This window comes from Phyllostomus discolor, chromosome 4 (assembly GCF_004126475.2).
Source record: "Phyllostomus discolor isolate MPI-MPIP mPhyDis1 chromosome 4, mPhyDis1.pri.v3, whole genome shotgun sequence".
Taxonomy (NCBI): Eukaryota; Metazoa; Chordata; class Mammalia; order Chiroptera; family Phyllostomidae; genus Phyllostomus; species Phyllostomus discolor.
In genome coordinates this window covers 181,592,272-181,615,673 of record NC_040906.2, presented here as the reverse complement: position 1 = coordinate 181,615,673, position 23,402 = coordinate 181,592,272, and the positions used below count along the sequence as shown (strand labels likewise).

The following is a 23,402-nucleotide window of genomic DNA, read 5'->3' as shown; positions in this document are numbered from 1 at the left end:
TTGTTGGGGGCGGGTGCATTATTCTGTCTATCACAAGCACTAATCTGAATACTCATGTTAAAATAAAAATACGACCAGAAGCATCTACATGCTTGCTTGGACACAAAGGTAGGCTTTATTTGATAGTTAAATGCTCCAATTTCTTCCCCTATCCTCAACCCTGGTGTCAGAACATCTTCTTAAAGCAGTATAGGGCATGAATAAATAACAACAGTATGAGAAATGGCCAGCATTTTGTTTTATTAGATTTGAAGTGGCTTTCCTGGTCAGAATGTAAATTATTTTGGAGGCATTTTCAAGTTATTGGAAGGTGAGTCAATCAGACAGGAGTAAATACTCCTTGTGTGTATTCTTACCTTATTAATTTGTAACAGCAATTTCCCTTGGCATACACCTATAGCCAAGTACAAAAGATAACCTTTTGTTTCTTGATAGCATAATATATGCTTTCTAGCTAGATAAAATAAGCAGAGGAAGGCACTCATTTATAGTGTCATTACTAATTTTTCAAGGTTAGATACTGATCTAGTTTTGTTAATCTTGCCATGGATATTGTGATTTTATTTTTCTACAAATGTGAACAGTACATTTGTCATTGCTATCTACTAACTACCTTGTTTCAAAGTTGCCAGATTTATTTATCAAAGGGAACTTCTTTGGGAAAGGACCTTACACCGTGTTGGTAAAATCAGATGCGTTAAGACTTTCTCTTTTTTTGGAAAAAGTATTTAACTTGTGTGTTGAATTACCCTGGCCCGAGGCAGTGCTTCTGTTTGGTACAAAGATGTTAGAAAATTATTTCTGATTGAAATAGAATCATTCCAACTTTTCAAAGTGTTGAAAAAAATCTCTGATTCAAGGAAAGTACTAAAGGGTAGTTAGGTGAAGATAATTAAGAGGAAAGAAAATGGAACTAGCAGCCATCTATTTTTGGGGCGGGGGTAGGAGATGGGGTTGTTGACATGTGTATAAGTGAATGGCCAATGAGGAGATTTGTATCCTGCTCATGGGAGTCATGGAATTATTGGTAGATTTGTTGGGGGATCCTTTTCTGTAAATATACTCCAGAACAACTTTACTTAGGAAACTGTACAAAAACAGTAGGTTCAACAGTAATATAAGCCCCAAAACTGAAAAGGAGTCCTTTTAAATAGAGACAAATTATACTACTTGCAGGTTAATTTTCCATGGTAAGAAAACCTTGAAATTAAAAATTTGTGTAATGCTGCCAGACTGCAATGTTGTTCAAGATTATGTATGTTTATATATATACACACATATATATGTGTGTATATATGTAAAGTTAGTAAACATAGAAATGTCATCCTATTAATATTCCTAGGTTAGTTTGTCCTGATGACTCAATCACAAATAAAAAAGTCTTGTCCAGTGTTAAGTAGGATTTCAGTGTCTACTAATTGCCTGGAGTTATGCTAGATGGTAGGTATAGGGTACTGAACACAAGCAAATTTACTTCCTGACCTTATGGAGTTTATAATCTAATAAGGAAGATGCATATCAACTAACTGCTCAACAGTAAGGTAAATGCTGCTATGAGGATCTGGAGAAGATTCTCCCAAAAGATAAGCTCTAATCTGAGGATAATTATAAGTGAATAAAGTGAAGGAATATGAATTGGGGGAAAGCAAAGCATTCTAGCTTGAGAGAACATTTCAAAGGCTGTGGCTGAAGGAGCTGGCATTTACAGAGTACAGAGTTGTAGAATGTGTTGACAGAAAAGAGGATGGAGAGGAAGTGACTTCCAAGTTAAGCACAGACCAGAGGGGGTCAATACAAACAGCTCTAGAAGTTTTGAATTCTTGAAGTGATCGCTGACCAGGTGGAGTGGCAGACATAACTCATCACAGAACACTCCAGCAAGAACACTGAATGCGTAGAAAGACCAGATGAAAACCTGCCCTTTGTCTCCTTAGGGAAAGGTAGAAGCACCACATTCCATTTGAATTAGAAAAACCCGTGTGTCACCTAGTCTGACTGCCCAGAATTCGTCCTGCCTGAGAGCACGTTTGCCTGGGCTTGCATGCTCTTGGACACATCATATTGTCCAGCTGTCTGGGTGTGTTTCCTGCCCACAGCTGACCTGGAAGGCTTGCTGGCTCATGGCTCCAGTTCTCTGCTTTTCTGAGAAGCCAAAGGGCTCTTTTACTCAGATGTTAAAATCTTCTAGAGCAGATGCTTTTGGAAAGGATGCATCCCTAATTGCCCCACTCGCCAGCAGTGGTGTTTTGCTGCAGGCCAGCAGTGAGCAGTGTGTACACCATGCCTCTCTGATGTCATGCTGATTGGTAAGTGGCTGCAGACCTAGTCAGACTGACCTGTTGGTGTTCCCTAAGGGGGGTAAAAAGCATAGTGCTTTTTACATTCTAAAGGAAATGTTCAGTTTGCCATCTCATTGACATATGGAAACTGGCGGTTGAACCCTGAAGGTACCATGTCCTCAGGTATGGTATTTCTTAATCTCTGAGATGTTGGTATGCACTGAGGCTGGCATTTGGAGATGCAGACTTGGTGGGCAGCACTGTCATGGGGCCCATGGAGCAAGTAGCCACTCCAGGAGGTGGCTACTTGCCACCTCCTGGAGTGGCCATCTAGAAGGGAGGCTGAGAGCAGGCAGCGCTAGGTCAGGCCTCTGTGGACCCTTGCACCCTCTGCTACAGAAATTAGTATGCATCCTAGATACTTTTCAGTTTTGCAGCCAGGAGTGTCATGCATTTTTCGTGCACTTTAACAGCACTGGGCATGCATCTGTGGGCTAAGTCATTAAAAACCAAATGTTTTCCTGAATGAGCTTATCAGTTGTTAACTTCAAATATAATACTGATTATAATAGAGTCCCTGCATTTCTTCTAAAAAAAGGAAGTCATTAAAAGATTGAAACAAGGAAGGTGGTGGTGCTAAGATTGCATTTCTGCTTCAAAGATTATTCTGGCTATAGTGTAGAAAGCCGAGTGCAAGCAGAGTGGACAGGGAGATGAAATGAGACTGCAGTTGTCCAGGTGAGGGAAGTTGGTAACTTGGTTACTGTGGAGCATATGGAGAGAAAGGGATGGATTTGAGAGAGAGGAAGATAAAACTCAAGATTTGATGATGGATTGGATGGGGGGAATGTTAAAGAAGGTGGAGTCACCTTCCAGAATGTGAGCCATACCATCCAGGGCAATATATCATAAATAAAAAAAAAACAACCCTTATTTGTTAGTATATATTTTGGCCATTTTCATGCATACTATTATCTTCTTTAAAAGTCAGGAATAACTTGCATTGTGATCAATATGGATTGTCTGACACGAATTAATAGCTCTTGTATATCCAGTGTATTTTTCTTTTTGTTAGATTTCTCCTGTTTGTAACTACAGCATTGATAAAAACTTGGAGGTAGATATTATAAAGACAGATTTAACCAAGTAAACTGACAGTAGAGGATAAAAGAGAAAGTTCAGTGATATTTTTCTTGTAGTCTGAGTCACAGTTGTCAGGGCTTGCTTCATGGGCAGCCCACCAGTGTAGTCACACAGGGCTTCAAATTCAGAAGGTGGCAAACACTTGGGGCTTAATGCCTTGTGATCTGTCCTAAAATTCGTATTAATACTATCTTTTATTAGAGCTTTGTAAACAAATCCCCATGGGACACCAGAGAAAGAGATTCGGACTTGAACGCCCAATTCACATGTAGTCTACTGCCCATTGCCCCCTCTACCCCTTGTGATGGGTTCTTGGCCACCCACTCTCCTGTCCCTGCCCAACACAATGACTTTGCCCTCTGCCCATGGAGGGAGCTTGGGTGCAGGTGTGAGTAAGGAGGGTTGGATCTGGTGTGTGCTTCCTGCTCATTGAGTTCAAGTATAGAGCCTCACTCACATGTGCAGGTCTGTAATTACCCTGTGATTATGCCCACATCCAAGAGAGCTGGACATTAGCAAATAAGAATTATGACAGGTTGAACATAGCAGAATAAAGAAGGGTAAGACAGTTTTTCCTGTTTTTTTTTTTAACAAGAAGTCTTGCATTTGTATTTTGCTTTGGTCAAATTATGTTTTTGGCCCTGACAATTGTTAATATGAACTAGTATCTAGAAACAGATTTTTATCTTTGCAGCTTGTTGATTGTATTATTAGAAATAGGATTTATCCATGCTGTCACAAAGGGTAGGAGCTCCTTCTTTCTTTCAGCTGCATAGTATTCCATTGTATAAATGTACCACAGTTTTTTGATGCATTCATTTACTGATAGGCACTTAGGAACCTCATCAACAAAACAAACAAGCATGCAAAATATAATCAGAGACACTGAAATTAAGAACAAATGGACAGTAACCAGAGGGGAGGTGGGAGGGGATAATGGAGGGAAAGGAGGAAGGGATTTCAGGAACATCTATAAAGGACACATGGACAAAGCCAAGGTGGGTGGAATCAGGGGAGGGAGGTGGGATGGCTGGGGTGGGAGAGGAGTGGTGGTGGGGGGAATGCAGACAACTGTACTTGAACAACAATAAAATTTAAAAGGGATTTTAAAAGTTTGTAAATATTTTGTAATTGTTATGGAACATGGTATATGAATGGATTTGATTGTGGTGAAACCTAAATATTTTATAATAGCAGTTGTCATTCCACAGGTCATACTGGTTATTAGTCTTTTAATTTCCTTCCTATTAAAGTGGGCTTTTTGTACCTTCACAGTAGTAACACACAGAATTTGAATTTAAAATATGAATTTACAAAATTAATAACAAGTATTCAATTGTTTTTACCTTTCATTGATAAACTGCTTGATATTAATAAAAAACTCTTTCATAGTCTTTTTATTATAATTTCATTTAATGACAGTGTTTGGAGACATTTTTAAAATATTGATTTTTAGAGAGAGGAAGGGCAAGAGAAAGAGAGAGAGAAATATCAATTTGTTTTTCCACTTATTTATTCATTCAGCAGTTGATTTTTTTGCATGTGTCTTGACTGGGGTTTGAACCTGTAACCCTCACATATCAGGACAATGCTCTGACCAACAGAGCTACCAGTCAGGGTTTGGAGAGATTTTTCATTTGAGCTTTTCTACACCCGCACTACCTCAGTATGCCCCCACTGCGCATTTCAGGCCTTCTTTCACTCTCAGTTGTCTTGATGCTGAACGTCTTTAGTTGGAAAATACAAATTTTGTTTGATTATTTTATCGAAGGTCATATATGCATTACACAAGTCCTTTTAATTTATACAAGTCGTGTAGGTCTGCTCATGACAACTTCTCAAACCTTTTTTTCATCATAAAAATCAAACCCAAAAGAAAGAGAACAAACTGGATTTAATCTTCCCATCCATAACTTTTGTGATGTCTGTTATATCTATTTCTGTGAACTGACAATGTTTATGTTGTTTTTGTTATCTTTTTAAAAAAATAAAAAAAATGCTCCATGTCTTTTTTTTTAATTAAAAGAAATAATATTGCTGTTGCTGTTCAAGTTTTCTTCTTTGTCATGAGTTGGAAGAGTTGAACAAGAAGCCGTTACAGGTACTCACTGGGGAATGAAATGCACCTTGGGGTGGCCATCTGTCCTATTAGCTTAAAAACTAAAATAAAGCTTCTAAAGGGCTCCTTGTGAAATATGTAATAAAGAGATGTTCAAAGATTGCTAATGCATTACCTTTGATTTAGACTTATATCAATGCTTTTTTTGGATATTTCAGAGATCTGTTGAAGGTACTTTGTTGATTTTATCCAAATTTACTTTTAGTTTTCTTTAATGTCTACTAAGGTAGATGACGCAAATAGATATTTTGGATTATTAATGAACTCCTTTCTTTCTCAAAAGTCTAGGGAACCTTAAGGAATTTACTTTGGTTTCTATACCAGTATTTTTCTAGTTTATGACCTAGCATTTTATTTCGATCTAGAGGTTAGACTGCCCCTCTAACTTAATAGTTGAATTTGTGGCTTTTTAAATGATTTCACAGTTGAAACAACTGTTTAGCTATGTAGAGACATATAAAGCTTTTGTTATTGTAATCTGGCTCTTTGCCTAAAATATCTTGCAATAATGACTAGGTGTTGCATTCCAAGCCCAATTTAGTTTATCTCTAAGTTTGTCTTGCAATACAATGGTGAAATCATTTATTTAAAAGTAAAGTTTGACTTTTGTAGGGAAAGCTACATTATTTTGCTGGAACTATGATAAAATTTGAATTTAAGTACTTAAATTTTTTTTATACTTCCTAAAAGCTACCTTAATTTTTTGTTGAAGTTATCTATAAGGGCACATTATTTAACTTACAGTGTAAATTTGGTTTATGCAATATTACTTCAGCTATAATACTAATGATGCAGAACTGCCTATTAATAAGAGATCTATAGTGGTTGGTGGATGTTGGCTACATATGGCATAGAAGTGCAGTTCACAGATAAATTGTGGTCATAGTAGTTTGAAGAAGTGTGTGTACAGTAGTCCTCCCTGATTTCATGGTTTTGCTTTCCCCAGTTTCAGTTACCCGTGGTCTGAAGATATTAAGTGGGCAATTTATGAGTTCAAATTGCACATCGTTCTGAGCGTTGTGATGAAATCTCTCACTCTCCTGCTCTACTCTGCCCAGGACGTGAATCATCCCATTGCCCAGTTTATCTGCCCTGTATGCACTACCCACCCTTTTAGACACTTAGTAGCTTTGTCTGATTGATTGACTGTTGGAATATTGCAGTTCTTATTTTACTCAAAGAAGTTCCCATAGTGATCCTAGCTAATTTGGATACTCCAAAACAAAGTTGTAAAGTGCTTCCTTTAGTGAATACAAGGTATTTGAGAAATGAAATTCATATAACTTTTTAATAGTATATTATTATAATTATTTTATTTTTACTAGTTGTTAATCTCTTACTGTGCCTAAGTTATAAATTGTAGTTCATTACAGGTATGAATATATAGGAAAAAACACAGTATACATAAGATTCAGTATTATTTGAGGTTTCAGGTATCCACTAGGGGTTTTGGAATGAATCCCCCACAAATAAGGGGGTACTACTGTACATTATAGATTAAGCAGATTAGTAAGCATTACTAATGCTTACTGCAGCATTAAGTAAGCAGAGCTCTATATCTTAGCCTAATTATTACCCCTGGAAATAGCATGTTAGAGGCTACTAGAGGAACACTCTGCTGAGACAGACATATATTGTACATTTCTTTATGGTTGCTTCAGTAACTCAGTTATTCAGTTAATTCTACTATGTGTGATAGGTAGGTAGTACCGTGGATTTGAGACTCAAAAAATATTTGATAGATTGAAATCTGTTTTTTTCCTGATATTCCTCCATTCTCCACTCTTTTTTACTTTGTGTTCCTTATCCTTTCTAACCTTTTTTTTCTGATGTTTCACTTCTTGTTATTCCAGTCTCTCAATCTGTGCTGTCCAAATGGCAGCAACTAACCACATGTGTCTTTTGAGTCCTTAAAATGTGGTAGTCCAAACTGAGGTCTGTGAAAAATGCAAGTTATATAGTAAACATGATATGAGGAAAAGAATGCAAAATACCTCAATTTTTGATGTTGATTGCACATTGAGGTTGATAATATTTTGAATTAAATAAAATATTGCAGTTAGTGTTACTTGTGTTTTACTCTTTAAAATGCAGCTAACTAGAAAATTTAGAATGACATAGATGGATCTAATTATATTTCTCCTGGAGAGTGCTGTTATAGATTCTTTTATTGATTTTTTTATAGTAATTCACTTAGGACACTGTTTCCTATTTTATTCTCATTCCCCTTCACCTCATTTTACAGAGGCCAGAAATGAGAAAAATGGCAAATCTCCTGAAACGGTCTTTAAAAATAAATGTTAGATGGAATATTCAGAATAACAAACCATGAAGTATTCACACATGCTACCACATGGATGAACCCAACAGATGCTAAATGAATGAGGCCAGTCGTAATAGAACATATGCCGTAGGACCTCAGTTATATGCCAGGTCTAGAATAGGTAATGCTATAGAGACAGGAAGTGGGTCAGTACTTACCTAGAGGGTGGTGTGGTGGGTTTGGGGCTTGTTAGGAATGACTGCTGGTTGGTACTAGGGTTTTGTTTTTGTTTTTAAGATGACATGGAAAATCAGATGGTGGTGACTGTTGCCCAACTCTGAATATACTAAAGACCACTGAATTGTACACTTTTGAAAGGTGAATTTTATGGTATATGAGTTATATTTCATTAAAGCTGTTAAAACAGTGAATATTAAACTATTCTCATCACACTGAAGTGGCATGGGTCGGTCTTGCTTGGTTTTCTGCTCCCTTTTCCTGCTTCTTAGGACAAATATGACTTACCCTTTACTAATCATTTAGTCTTCCTAGTATTTGTGTCTGTTCTTAATTGTGTTAGTAGTGGTCAGTTGCTTTCATCTTAAAATGTGAAAAAATAGGTCAATGTGTGTAGGAACTTTTGTAGGCAGTTATAATCCCTTTTTAAAATTGGTGTATATGCACAATATTTATTTTAATGCAGTTCCTCCCTAAGCAGGCTTGTTAGGCAAATGTATTTAAGTGTCATTTTAATGCATTTTATAGCTTTATTTATTCCTTTATACCTCCATGATGTGTCAACATCTGATGAATTGTGGCTTTTCATTAGGACATGTAGCTTTCCTATATATAAAAAAGAATAACAAAAGAAAAAATCTTTTTTCTTTTTGAGCTGGTTACATGTATCTATTTATACTACAAGTGCATAAATACGTATTTTTTTCTAACAACTCCAGACAATACCCAGGTCTATGTGCTGAAGAGAACCATTTTGATAAAATTGGTCCATTATAAGAAATGAAAAAAGATTAGTATGAAAGAATTTTTAGAAACAATTTTTTTTCTAGATGCATTTTCCCTTTTACCATTTTTTCTTTAAAGGTGGCTAAAAATTGCAGTATTTTAAGAAAATATCTTTATATTTGTGTTTCTATGTTTATTATTTTATATCTCTCCTTCATTTTGAGGGGCTTACTTTCCTAACCTTAAAAATAAATATGTAGGGAGATAATTATAAGTTGACATAAACTTTGACAGATGTTACCTGCCCTTTTGCTTCTTTTGACATTTGAGGAAAATTGGAGAAATTAAAGTTTAATGGTTATCATTTCATATAAAAGTTTATCATCTCCTATAGAGATTTTCTTCTTGCGTCTTTCCCATCAACTGAAGTTGTATTTTCTTTAGATGAGGTGTGTGTTGTTTCGTCTCTTAAGTCAAGAATTTCGTAATCACTTGAATTGTGTCAGTAAATTGATGGGCAAGGAAGCCCCAAATTTGCAACTATATTCACCCTGATGATTACTTGTTTTCTAAGAAAAAAGACATTTTCATGATTTTCAAGTTACAGTTAAGCCATATAACAAATATGTAATCAGTAATATATTAAGACTCTCCACCTCTTTGCATTGTTTCCCATTGATTATGGACCACTTGCTGTAGACTGAATGTTGGTATCCCCCTAACATTCATATGTTGATACCTAACCCACAATGTGATGGTGTTTTTGGAAGTAGGGTCTTCGGAAGGTAGGAGGTCCTGAGGCTGAAATTCTCATGATTTGCATTATTGCTTTTATTGCCTCTTTAAAGAGGCCCCAGACAGCTCCCTTACCCCCTTCTGCCATATGAGGACACAACGAAAAGGCCACCATCAATGTAGCAGGAGGGGGGACGGACCCTCACCAGATACCAAATATGCTGGTGCCTTGATCTTGGACTTCCCACCCTACAGAACAATGAGAAATAAATTTCTGTTGTTTACAAGCTTCCCAGTCTATATATGGTATTTTGTTACAGCACCCTGAATGAACTGAGATATTACTGTTATCTTCAAAATAATGTTACTCTGATAGATTGGTACTTTGTCTACTTGTTTATTAGAATTGGCAATCCCTAAAGGTTTGTTTTTTGGAAGAATTTGAAGAATGATAGTAACATACTAGCAACTTCTTGTAGTCCTGAAGAGGGTGGGGCCAGACTGAGAGGGCCTGTGCTTTTTCACTGGTCCCAACGACTCCCTTTGTTGCTGTGGGTGTCACTTTATCTTTTAATAAGCAGCTCTGATAACACAGTATCAAAATCACCTTTTCAGAGTCCACAGACACAGCTCAGATGGTGTGAGGATGACCTGTATGATTTGCCTCTAGTGTGGAAAAGAACTTGGTGAGATGGGACAGAGATCAAGGCTGTGGGTTTCTTGCCTTCCCTTTTTCTTCTGTCCCATTGTATCTGCGAGAGTAAAAACTGTAGGATGTGATGAACTTTGCCAAGTTTTGTTACCATGCCTGACCTTTGCAGAAACTGGGTATATTAATTAATGTGATAATCTATAAGGAGATACTTTGATTTATTGGGTATTACAGCTTAAAGGAACATAGAGATAATGAAATTTGCCCTCATTTTCTGGAGGATTTTACCAAAGATTTCAATGCACTTAATGTTAACCCTTTGTTCTTTAATAATTCACTCCTGGTAATTTTAACTCACCTTAAAATTTCCAGTGTCCAAGCTATGAGGTCGGCTTTTTACTTGCATATGATACTAAGATTAATGCATGTATTTCCGGGATTCTGTGGTGACTGAGATGGGTGTAGAGAATAAAAAGAAGATGAGCTTAATGAATTTCTTCCATATGTCTAATAAATAATTACATTTAAAAAGGCTCTCGTTCTTTCAAACAGTATTGTTTCTTATTGTGAACAATTTAAATATATGAACAAAATAAATGAGGCATCCATTTATTTTTAATCGACATTCAGATATCTATTATATGATCTTTTCTATGTTATAGTTGAAATATCTTAGTAGAGTTACCAGTCTGTCCATCAGTCTGTGGGAATATGGCTACATACCCGTACTCTGTGAGGAGCTTTGAATCTTTTTATGAACTAGATTTGTGTTTTATTTTATAATAAAAATATAAACTGGTTGGCTTAATTTTAAGGATAAGGCATGCCTGTCAGAGTTTACTCTTCCCTTCCCTTCCCTTTCCTGGCTTTGTCATCATCTGTTCCCCAGAACATTTACATCTTCTCTAATTAGTGGGCTGGGTTGCAGGAACGGAATTGATTGTTGTTGTTGTTGTCATCGTTGTTGATAGTACATCTCACACTGTTAAACTAAGGTGAGATGGAGGGGAAGTGCCCAAATGCTCAAGTCTTTGTGGAGACCATAGTGTTGGCTCAGTAGAGAAAGTTGCGAATTCGAATCAGGAGAATGGTTTCTTGCCTTGCCTACCACTTGTACATTTTGACAGGATAAGGTGTTTGAGGTCAGTACATGTAAGGATATTAAGGAGTTAACATTAATAGCACTGTGGCTAAACAGATGGTGTAATTAGCTCACAATGGGGAAGAACAACTTTTTCACTTGGATAAAAAAGAGCTCACGGTGGGTGGTAGAATAAGAGGTTACAAATGAAAATACCTTATGAAGATTAGGTGACAGTCCTATGCCTCTCAGGGGAGAGGCATATATGGTGAATACATGCATATTTACATGATCTCCTGCCTATTTTATTTAAGTATACTAACCCTTGTTAATTTTAGGGAAAAAAATCTCTGTGAGTGAATGCGCAAATGACTTAATTCAGCTTAGTCGAGGAGATATGGCTAAGTACTGTGGGGGTTTCAGAAATAAATTTTATCTTTGTATTCAAATAACCATTTTTCTGGAATAAATTCATACTACAGTGGCAAATATAGGACCTTATAAACATTTTAATAATAAAGGTATATTATAAATGATTAGCCATATGACTTATTTAGCCTAATTCAGGAAAATATTTTCAATAAGAAGAGAGAAGAAAGATAAAGGACTGAGTCTGTCTGTTCACTCATCTAACATTGTCACTGCTTGTCTGGGTGGGTAGAGTTTGCTTTTGTCAACTCTGATTTATTCTGAACTTGAAGATGAAGATATAGATATATATCTTCACATATATATATGTGTGTGTATATATATGCAGCACAAAGTGATGCAACAAGATAGAAAACATAATCAAATGGATAAAAGAATATGACAAGCCCTTCTGTTTGTATAATTCAAAATGTTTTCTTAAAGGAAATTCAGAAGTTGAAATTGGCTAGTAGTTTGTGCTGTTCAAATTGATAGAACTCAACTTTTGGTAATAATGTAAATTTAAAATAGTATCTGAAACTGTGGTTAATTATTAAGAAGATATTTACAAAGATTTTCCCCCTTGTCAGCCCATCTGCTCCTATGGTACAGTCGTAATGCAGAAACATTGACATCTCAATTATTTCCATGGCAACAAATTGATGTCAGGATCTTATATTTGACTTCACTGCAGGGCCAAATAGAATTTGGATTACAGGGGTGGGCTGGGAGTTCTTATTACAGCACAGGTTTTTAAGAAAGAGAAATAGAAATATCTTGGGAAATTAATTTTAAGTTTCTTTTTTTAAAAAATAAGTTTACTTTAAGAGAGAAAATATAAAAGTTTACATAAAGTCTATGAATAGCCTTCTACCTTTCTGTATATACAAAGACATAATGAAGAGCATTTGCTCTTTTTGTGACAGTTGCAAGGAAGTGCGTGAATCTGATTTAATGCTCACTCAAAAACATACGTAAGACTCAGGAATTTGGCAGTAGTACAGAATAGTAGAAGTCCAGAACCTCTTACTTTTAGTTAAGTAGTGTATATAAATTATCAGTGTATGGTACCTCAGCTTTAAATCACATAATCTCTCTTTGGTTTAGGGTATCATAATTACAATTGATCCTTTATAATATAGGGATGGCATAGCTTCAAAGATTTTGTGGTACACTGCCTTCATTCTTGTGTTATGTGATCCAGTGAAGAGCATTTTGTATTCTATTGCTTATTCCAGATACAATTCTATCAGTGTTTTATTGCTCATTCTCAGGGGAAACAGATTCTTATGAACAAACTTACTTATTGAACCTAAAATTACTTCTCCATTCCATAGCCTTTGTATTAACTTGTCTTAAGGCTGTTCGCATCATATTAAAGTTCATTTGGGATTCTGCCTCTCTAACTAGATAGTGAAGGCAGGGATGTTGTCTTTATACTCTGTGTCTGGCATACAGTGGGTACTTTGAGTCTGCTTGTTGATAGGTAGATGTGACCTTCTAGATTGTTGGGGCATTGCAGATTCTTAGAACATTGATGGTGCTACTCTGTTCCACTGCTGGATTTTAAGTTTTGTAGGTTTAAAATTTTGGTTTTACCTGAAACACTAATTCCAAAGAATATGCACTCTTAGGTTAATTGTAGCATTATTCACAACAGCCAAGGTTGGGAAGCAGCCCAGGTGCCCCTCAGTAGATGAGTTGATAAAAAGCTGTGGTAAATTCACACACTGGAATACTACTTGGCCATTGAAAAAAAAAAAAAGGAAATCTTGCCCTTTGTGACAGCATGGGTGTACGTGAAGAACATTATGCTAAGTGAAACAAGCCAGTCAGAGAAAGATAGGTACCACGTGATTTCACTCATGTGGAATCTAATGAACAAAATAAACTAACAGAAAAAAATAGAAACGGACTCATAGATTCAGAGAACAGACTGACAGCTGTCAGAGGGGAGGAGAGTTGTGGAGCTGGGTGAAAATATGAAGGGATTAAGCAAAAACCAAAAAAATAAAAAAAACTCCATAGACACAGACAACAGTATAATGATTACCAGAAGGAAAGAGGGGAAAGGGAAGGTAGAAGAAGGTATAGGAGGGATAAATGATGATAATGAGACTGACTTGGTGTGGAGAACACACGATATACTATACAGATGATGTATTATAGAATTATACACCTGAAACCTATATCATTTTATTAACCAGTGTCACCCCAATAATTCAATACAAATTTGGTTTTAGCTGTTTTTAAGAGACTGATTCCTCCTGAACAAACTTAAAAAAAAAAAACCCAGACTTATGATGTAACGTTTTTTGGATGAACAACTCCATGCAAAGGATTATGTTACAGATTAGATGGCTCCTGGGTGAACCAGCCCTACAATTTGGAGAATTAGATGTTCAATAGTGTTTTGGTTGCTGTGTCAATTGTCTCTGGACATTTCTGTCCAGGTGCCTGATAACCATCTCTAGGACGAAAGATTTCTCTCACTCTGTACTGTACTGGACAAATACCACCATGATGGTTAATTTCATTTGTCCACAGACTGAGCAAAGGGTACACCCCGACAGCTGGTAAAGCATTTCTGGGTGTGTCTGTGAGGGTGTTTCCGGATGAGATTAGTATCTGAATGGGTGTACGGGGTGAAGAAGACCGTCCTCCCTGGTGCTGGCCTGTGTCTTTAGGTTCTGATGGAACAAAAAGGCACAGGAAGGGGGCACATTTGCTCTGCTTGAGCTGAGGCATCCATCTTCTCCTGTTCTCAGACGTGGGAGTCCTGGTTCTTGAGCCTTCTGGCTCATGCCAGGACTTACACCCTTGACCCTAATTTTTGAGCCTAAAATCCAAGGCTGGAATTTACACCGTTAGCGCTTACACCCTTGACCCTAATTTTTGAGCCTAAAATCCAAGGCTGGAATTTACACCGTTAGCGCCCCTTCTTCTCTGGCCTTTCAAAGTTGGACTGAAGTGTACCACTGGCTTCTCAACCTGGCAGATTAGGGGACTTTTTGGCTTCTGTAATTCGGTAAACCAATTGCTCTAAGTTTGCATAGATATGTATTTCATATACATATGTATTTATCCTATGGTTATATGTAGTATGTATAATACATACTATATATGAGATATATAATATATCTAATAGTATAATATAGACTGTATATACTATGTATAATACATCCCTTAAGCTGTTTCATTGGAGAACTCGAACCATACAAACCCCCAAAATTACATTTTTCTTTTCCTCAAATGACTCGCATATCTTTGCTCTTCCTTTAGTCATTACTTCACACAAGAGTGAGTGAACTTGTAATAGTTTTGCTTATACACTTACGTTCTAACCTTGCTGAGAATGCACCCTGGGACTCTGTGATGATGCCTACCGGTGCATGTCAGTAGTGACTCTGTGCCTGACATTGGGCTTAGTGCCCACATTCAGATTGTTTGAGTAGTCCTAGGAGACAACTACTGTGTTCTCCTTGTGTAATAGAGGGGGCAAGTTCGGCAATGTGCAGAAACTTGCCTCAGATCACGTCTTGAAATCAGTGTGGTGGCTGGGATTTGAATCTGATGCTGGGCTCCTATAGAGACTGACAATTAAAAAAAAATTCTTCTTTTTTTTTAAAAGGGGGGATATGCTCCTTATGTCTTAATTTTTACATTTTTAAATATTGGAAGCTGAGAACATCTCACTGTTGAGCCGAAGGTAGTTTCCTGCCTGTGGCACTCCTGCTCTCAAGAAGCAGGGAGTTGGCATGAAGCAGAAAGGAAAATGAGTAGACTTAATGATAAGAAATTGTAATGAGATTTCAAATGAGCAAATATACCCATTTTGGATTCATTTAATTTTCCCCCATGCAGCCTAATAGCATTGCAGTAAAAACTTGCTGATACAGATGAGTTGTGGGTGACACCTGCCTGAATTAACCAAGTCTGAATCACTGAACAATTTTATACAAATTAAGTTTTTATTTTCCTGATAGATATAATTAGCCTATCAATTAGGAACTGAGAAAACTAAGCTTCTGAGTTACTTAGTAGAATAGTTTATTTTACATTAGTACTCTGTCTTTGATCTTGTTTACACTATGGACTTTTGAAATACTTTAATACTTTCTACATAGAGATCAATTCTTTGAAAAAGGCTTTCATGTACAATGCCACATTTAATCCTCACAAGAACCTCTCTTTTCCCCAGACTAGTTCATCTGATAGTTCATCTGATGGGAAGGGATAACTGTAAAATGATTTCTTCAGGACAACATGGCAGGCTAGTCAGAGCCTGGTCTAGAACCTGTTTCGTTTGAGGCATTTTATTACCACTACACAAATCTATGCTGTTTAGACCGTCCTTTTTGAATTAACAATATTTGTTTAGCAGTATCCGAATTTGTGTTTTTCCCACCACCCTCTTATCCATACTCCCTTCCTTTCCCAGTCTTCACTCTTTCCCTACTTCCCCTTCCATCCATCTATCAATCCAGACTTATATTTCTGAAATATCCAGACAGTGTGTTTGTTTTAAACAGATTTTCTAGCTTTTCTTTTTCTGGTGGTTATTTAAAATTTTTGTTATTTTGGGGGGTCATAATTCCAATTTATACTCAATGGAATGAGTCTTTTCATAATGTGGTAAATTATTGACTACATTCGTTTTCTAATGTTTTGTGATTAGAATATCTATCCACAACCAATCTGAAATAAAATAGTTCATTTAATTGACTGTTGCCGCATTTTAATTTAGGAATAAAATGGATCCCTTTTCTGTTCTCTGAATTCTATTTCTAATTCAAAATTCTGAAGCTTTTAAATAATAGAACTGGCATCAGCTGTCTTTAACAAACATAATTTATTATAAGGAAATTGAGTGCCTTGCTACTAAAGGACAAGAATGTGGCAAATTTCAGGATCAGTGAGGGTCAGGAACTTTCTTTGCCTTCTCTGTTTCAATCACACATACGCTTTCTGTTCTCCCATCCCCACACACTCTCCTATCCTCTGCTCCTTCCCTCTTTCTTCTTTCTTCTTCAGGCCTTTCTTCCTACCTCTTTTCCTCTCTTCCTCTTCCTTCTCTCTCTCTCCTTTCTCCCTCTCCCCCTCTGTCTTCCCTCTCCTTTTCTCCCAAACCTTCTCTTCCTTTCTTACCCCGCACTCCTTTACTTGTACCTTGTCTCAAGGAATCACATTCAGTGGTGGTTAAGATTGACCACTGGCTTTGACTGGTTAAAGCTCAATTGTTTTATTATAGACTTCCTCATCAACTTTATACCTAATGGGTTCTGTCATTCATTCATGACCATTTTCTTACTCCAATAGTTGCAAAATGAAGATTTCCCAATTGTATTCTTCCTTCTCCATATATTATCTAGAATTGTTTTATATAGAAGAACTTTTCATCTGCTAGGGCTATTTGGCTACCTTGAAATTCAGTTCATAGTGGGAAGGTGGGATAATGCTCTTCCTCATGTATCAGTTTTCAGCATGTTAGGTTGGATCCTCTGTGTGCATTGTACTTTTAAAAATCTCTCCAGGTAATTCTTATGCAGAGAAGCACCAAACCAGAGCTTGAATATATCTCAAACCTAAAAGGTTTTATTACTTATTATAAAAGGGATTTTACAAGACAGCTATTGTTTTTACACATGATATATTCCTTTGCTAAGCTTTATCACAGTGTATGGATTTAATTCAAAGCAATTTATGTAGGAGTGTTCTGGGAGGTGCTTGCTTATTTTTGTTAAATTATAAACTGAAAGTAAATGGACCATAGACGAAACCCTCTAAAGGCGACCTGAAAATGATAGCACACCAGCTAACATTTATTCAGGGCTTATTCTTTGCCCAGCTTTGCACTTGGGCCTGTACAAAATTAGCTCCTGCAATGCTCATAACACCCAGTGAAGGAGATAATCTAATTTTTCATGCAATGGAGAGAGAGTCGGAAGCTAAAATTTACCCACTTGTCCAAGGTTATGGGATCAGCAAAGGGGTGCAGAGAGTCGGGAGACCCAGAGCCTGTGTAGTGGATTCTGTCCTCTGCTCCTGTCAGAGGAGGGCATTTCGTGTGTTTAATCATATCCTTCATGTGGAGTTTTCCTTCTTCCATTCTGAGGCAAAGAAATGAAAAGACTGTGTTTTTAATCTGTAGATCCTGTCATAGGAAAATGAACACATGTACAGTTGTATGTAATAATTAGAATTTTGATTCGACCATTATAACTAGTGTTTTCCAAATAATTAAAATGTGGTTACTTAACCTTTATGGTGTCATTCAGTCATAAAATCTGCAGGTTAGTTGTAATGAGCTTTTTTTTTTTTTTTAATGTCTGAGGAAATAAGATTAAGGAAGTCAAGTGCTCCATGTCACACAGTGAACTTTGAGCCAAAGCTCCTGTGGTTGCAATCTTTATTCTTACCTACATTATGCTGACCAGGAAGAGGAAAAGTTAATAGCAATTAAGAGTGGTTCGGAAAGCAGCATATAACCTCCCGAAGACATTTAAGGTTGTTTCTCAACAAGTGCAGGAGACCTACATAGCCATGAACAACAGGAGTCAGAGAGAGTATGCCCCAATTAATTTTCTCCGTGACAGAACTTGGTCATTTCTCTGTAGTCTGTTTTCATTTTTTTTTAGTTACTCCCTAGTGTTAATCATCAGTGAAGGAATAAGGTCTTGACTAATCATGATGAGCTCAGAATTTTGCTGTAATTTTTTTTAGTAGGTGTTGGAAATGGGCACTCAATATTGTATCTTGTTTTTATGTGGTGTGCCTCGTGGTAGATGTAGAAATTTGAACTTAAGTAAGTAAGCTTGTATTATTTTCTCCAGATGAAATCTTAGGTTTTATAGATATATAATGTTACCTTTTCTAAAGTTTTGAAAATCTAAAAGCTCATTAAAAACATACACTGAGTTCCTACAACACTCTTTGGTAATGAAGACACAATCAGTAACTTGCAAAAAAATTAACTCAGGCACAGAAAAAAGTGACCTAAAGGTTATTCCAAACTCACTTGTATATACTTTAAGTGAAAAGAAGGGAGACCTCAGATGGGTAGTCTTGTTTATTTAAAAGGTGGGACCTTTAATGTGGGAGTTGGGAAATCCAGAGAAAGTGAAAGAAGGCCAAAACAAACAAAAACCCCTGTAGAAAATAAAAGCAGAGATTGATGGTGGCCCTTGAACTAGTAACAAGCACTCTGAACTGGTAGAACAGTGGTGCAGATTTCGAGCGTTCAAGCTGCCACATGCCCCGTCCCCAGATGGTCCTGGGATGACTCGGGCATCCCCCTGAGGGCAAAAACTGAGCACTTTCATCTTGTATCCCGAGGAATTAACATGGTGCTTGACAATTTTATAGATTCTTCTAAGTGTGCATAGAAAAGGCATATTTTAATTGTATTATGAGTTTGGCAAAAAATTCTATTGAAAAGCATTCTATAAAGTGGATAACGAGCTTTTAATTTAGGTCTGTGGTTCTCAGACTTTGAGCTAAATTTATTTACAATTTAAAAAAAATTATTGAAGACGCTAAAGAACTTTTGTGTATGTGAATTCTGTCTATTGATATTTACCATATAACAAATTGAAAATGAAAAGTTCAAACAACCCCCCAAATTAAAAAATCCATTTCATGTTAACGTGAAACATGTTTTTTTGTTGGGGGGGTCCCCTACATTTTGAAAAGAAATTAGGAAAACTGGCATTTCTTCACATATTTTACAATTCTCTTGAATTAATTTCTAGTTTAATACATGAGAGCAAGTGTTTGTTTTTTAAAATGTGCTTCAGCATCCAATCTCTCGTATTATGTCTTTGGTGGACTATATGAAAGAAAAGGGAGGTGTATTTAGACTTTCTAAATAACTGTAGCTCTTCTCCTTTGACACAGTAAAACCGTATAGATTGTAGTTTCTTAAAAGTTTCAATGAGGAATCAGAAACTTTTCAATTAACATTTTCTCCTTTGTTGCACTTTTTGTATCTTGTGTAGATCTTTTTACCTGAACACGATTTCGTAACATCATGCCTTGGTCAATTAGAAAATAACAGTTTCACTAAGTTATGCCGATCTCCAAATGTTGACACCCTTCATTATATAATATCGAACACACTTGTTAACATCAGAAAATGTTTTAAGTGTTCTATAGCTGTCAAGCTCGGGATGATGGATAAAACTTCCAAGATACTAATTCTCACTTAAAAGTTCAATTTCTATCATTGGCAACAGCTACTGTCAGTTATTTTTCTTGAAGTGACAGTCTCACTTCTTCCTTTTCCGAAAATGTCAGTCATATCCAATTCTGAATAGTTTGTCTTCAGCCATTCAGTCAAGTAAAAAATAGTGTTTCGTGAAGAGTGGCTAGTTCCCCTCATATCTCAGCCTCTTCAGTGCTTTTCCTTGAGACCAGATTGCGTCGTGTGCTGATATGCAGCAGAAATGCATTATGCATACTTTCCCCTTTCTTTCTCACCTGGGATAATAAAATGGCATGTACTCAAAGATTGTGGTTTTTGAAATTAATTTTACGGGTGTATCAAAGGCATTCTTAAGTGAAACTGCATTTTGTTTACTGTGATTGCATGGCGGTGAAGAGTAAAATGACTACTAGCAAAATCTGCTGCCCCTGCATTCATTCATGCTAATGGCACCATCAGCTTGATTCAGCATTGCTTTTGCACCATCAGTGGAAACACAATACTATCTTAGCATCATTATGAAAATAGTTTTTACCCCACAATGCCTAGGCGGGTCTCGGAGAACTCACGTTTTGAATGTCATTGGCTTAGCTGAGTGGTTGTTATATAGTCATGGAAAACAATTGCTTGTATATGTAAAGAAGTATTATCTTGGCATGTATTTATCACAGTATAATTTCTTCCATTCATTAGAATAAATGGTTTTGTTTAATTGGTTCATTAACAGCTTGAAAAAATTAAATTGTTATTACAGAGAGGTAGATAATTTGTTTTTAATTTTCAAATTAAGTACAACATCGCCTCACAGTGAAATTCTTAATAGCGATCTCAGTCATCATTATAACTATGTATGCATCCTTAGAAGCAAATACGGTTTGAGCAGGCGACATACTTCTCCACTGTCAAAGTATTCCGTCATTTCTCTGTCCATAGGGTTTAGGTTTGATTTTTATGCTACTTCCATTCCATCTCACACAGTAAGTATATGGGCAAAGTAACTTAAGGGTGAATGTGTTGGACTCTTTGTTTATTGAGTTCACGTTAAGGTCTATTATACATATAACTATTAAATATTTACTCCTACTTTTGGTTAATGGTTAATTAACAAAAAATTGTACCTTGGGGGGAATAGAGATCAGAGTATGTCTTTCGAGAATTTTCTGGCATGTTTTTCAGATTTCCTTTGGTGCGGGGTGGGGGTGGAGTAGGGAGAAGCAGCAGTTAAGTCTTAGAACCATGAGAGAGGTGTCCTGACAATAATAATGCCTGTAGTGCATTTTCTTTACAAGCTCTACAGTTGCGTTAAGAACTTAAAACAGGTTTATAAATATACACACCAGGAGTGAAGAAAATAGTAAATTCTAATGAAATTATAAAATACAGGTATTAGCCTATGTTTTAAATAATGCAAAGTTATGTAGGCAAAGGAATAGATTGTTAAAGGTTTTTAAAGGAGCATGTTTTCAACTATGTTTAGCATGAGATTTTGTGAAGTCCCTTCTTCCTTCATGTTCATGTTTATGTTTCAAAATTACTTCAGTACAAAGATTTAAACCTATTTTGTAAAACTGGGATGGCATAAGAACAAACATGAGAAATTGATTTGACCTTTGCTACTTTGACAAGCCAAGATATTCTGTTAGGGGGCCACTTCTAAATGTTATGCTTGATTTATGTATGTATGTATGTGTATACATACATACATACATACATACATATTCTAAGTTAATAATTAAATTTTAAGTTGTAAATGATATTAGTAATTTCTTGCACTTGCCACATACTCCAAATGTATATAGTAAAAAGAGTTTGACGGCAAAGAGCTAGCAAGCATCATAAAGATATGCACACTAAATAATTTGTTTCCAATAATCAGTTAGTGCCTCACGTATGCCATGCTCTGTGCTTGGTGCTAAATATAAAACAGGAATAAGATAAGTTTTTATAGTGTGACAGAGGGAGACACTGCAGAATGTAAGTGGGGGAAAGTGTTCTGAGGTCTACAGTAGGGATATATACAGGGGACTCGGTTCAAGTTTAAGTTAATGGAGAAGGGAGTATGTGAATCGAAAAAGACCAGACAAGCATTTGTAGAATATGTGATCCTCGGGAATTACAGGTACTCCAATGTGTTAATAATTTTAAGTAGCAATCATTTATTGATTCTCCAGAACTGTAGAAACAAGCTTTTAAATAATGAATAGTTCTTCCTTTAGCCACAAAACATTTATGAAGCATCTATAGCATCTATTGTGTGGCAGGCCCAGCCCCTGGTGATGCTGGCATGGGCGGCGTGGTTCTTACCATAAACTGGGCTACAGTTTAGTGAGAGAGACACATACTTACACTGCATGGTTTAAGTGCCCCAAAGTTGACACACACAGTGGCTGGCCAGATCAACAAGACATTTGTGTTTGTCACAATATAAAGAAGAATGTTTACTAAATCATGGAGTGCTTTCCTGTGTGCTGGGTACCGATGTTTCTAAATAAAAAGGAGGCCTTTGGTTTTTGTATTGCACATACTTCTTATGATTGAGGAGCACGGTTTTGATTCCACACACTGGAAAATGGCCAAGATTTCCCACTGCCTTCATGCACTCATGGAGGTTTAAGTCTGGTTCAAAACCCTGGTCCCAATACTAATTAGCTATTAGGTTCTTGAATCAGTTATGTAACTGCTGTAAACTGTACTTTCTTCAACTGTAAATGAGAGATACAAACAGTAGCTAACTCCTAGGGTTTTGGTGACCTTTCAATGAAATAATCTATGTAAAGTACTTAGCGTGGTGCCTGGCACATGGCAGATGCTTGATTTATAAGCTAGTTGTTATTATTTTTTATCTTAAACAGCATCAGTAAACCACATAGCAGTTAGTCTTCAAAAGAACTCCAAAATAGGATTTTTTCTTATTTCAAAGCTCAGGTGGAAATACTTTTTTGCTTGGCCCTGTACTACCAAGAGAAGCGTGCCTGCTCAAACCAGTCCTGGTAGTGACTTCGTGGAGAGTAGTGCTGTCCACCACTTTCCTATGAAAAGTGGGACGTGGGGTAATTAATATTTTCTAAACCCTTGCTATGTATAACACATGGGACTGAGTATTTTTATAAATAAGAGACTTGAAATGATCTTTGTCCCTAAAACACTCACACTTTATCATGACAAGATAAAAGTTAAATAGTTGTGCATATAGGGAAAAAAGGATCAAGTATTACTTAACTTTGTCTCGTTTAAGCTTTACATTTTCCGAGGGGCAAACATCATAAGCTTGCCATTGTTAGAAAAGGCCTTTGTTAAAACAAGATGTTTTGAGCACTTTCCCTTACTGTTTTTCTTAGTTTTATTTGCAAGCTGGAGCAGGTATTAAGGATGAAGTGTTCTGGTGGGACCGGTAGCCCAGAGTGCTTGAAGCATTGCTAATTTCCAACCTTGTAATTTAGTTAAATTGAAACATAACTGCGTTTAGATGAATGGGCCGCTCGTTTTCCTTCCCAAAGCAAACATGCCAACCTTTCATTACTTGTCCGTGCTATGGCTTCTGTGCTATTCCGATCTG

At 36.6% G+C, this 23,402-nt stretch overlaps 1 protein-coding gene and 1 long non-coding RNA gene across 9 annotated transcripts in view; one reads left to right on the top strand and one right to left on the bottom strand.

Annotated features, from left to right (window-relative positions):
- Window positions 1–23,402, top strand: part of PTPRK (protein tyrosine phosphatase receptor type K) — a 490,478-nt gene that overhangs the window by 45,579 nt on the left and 421,497 nt on the right. The window lies entirely within an intron of this gene.
- Window positions 1,304–22,235, bottom strand: LOC118500326. The gene is made up of 3 exons (XR_004902891.1): window positions 22,225–22,235; window positions 12,817–12,821; window positions 1,304–2,228 (listed from the first exon to the last, which is right to left on the bottom strand). It is a non-coding gene; the product is annotated as an uncharacterized LOC118500326 (long non-coding RNA).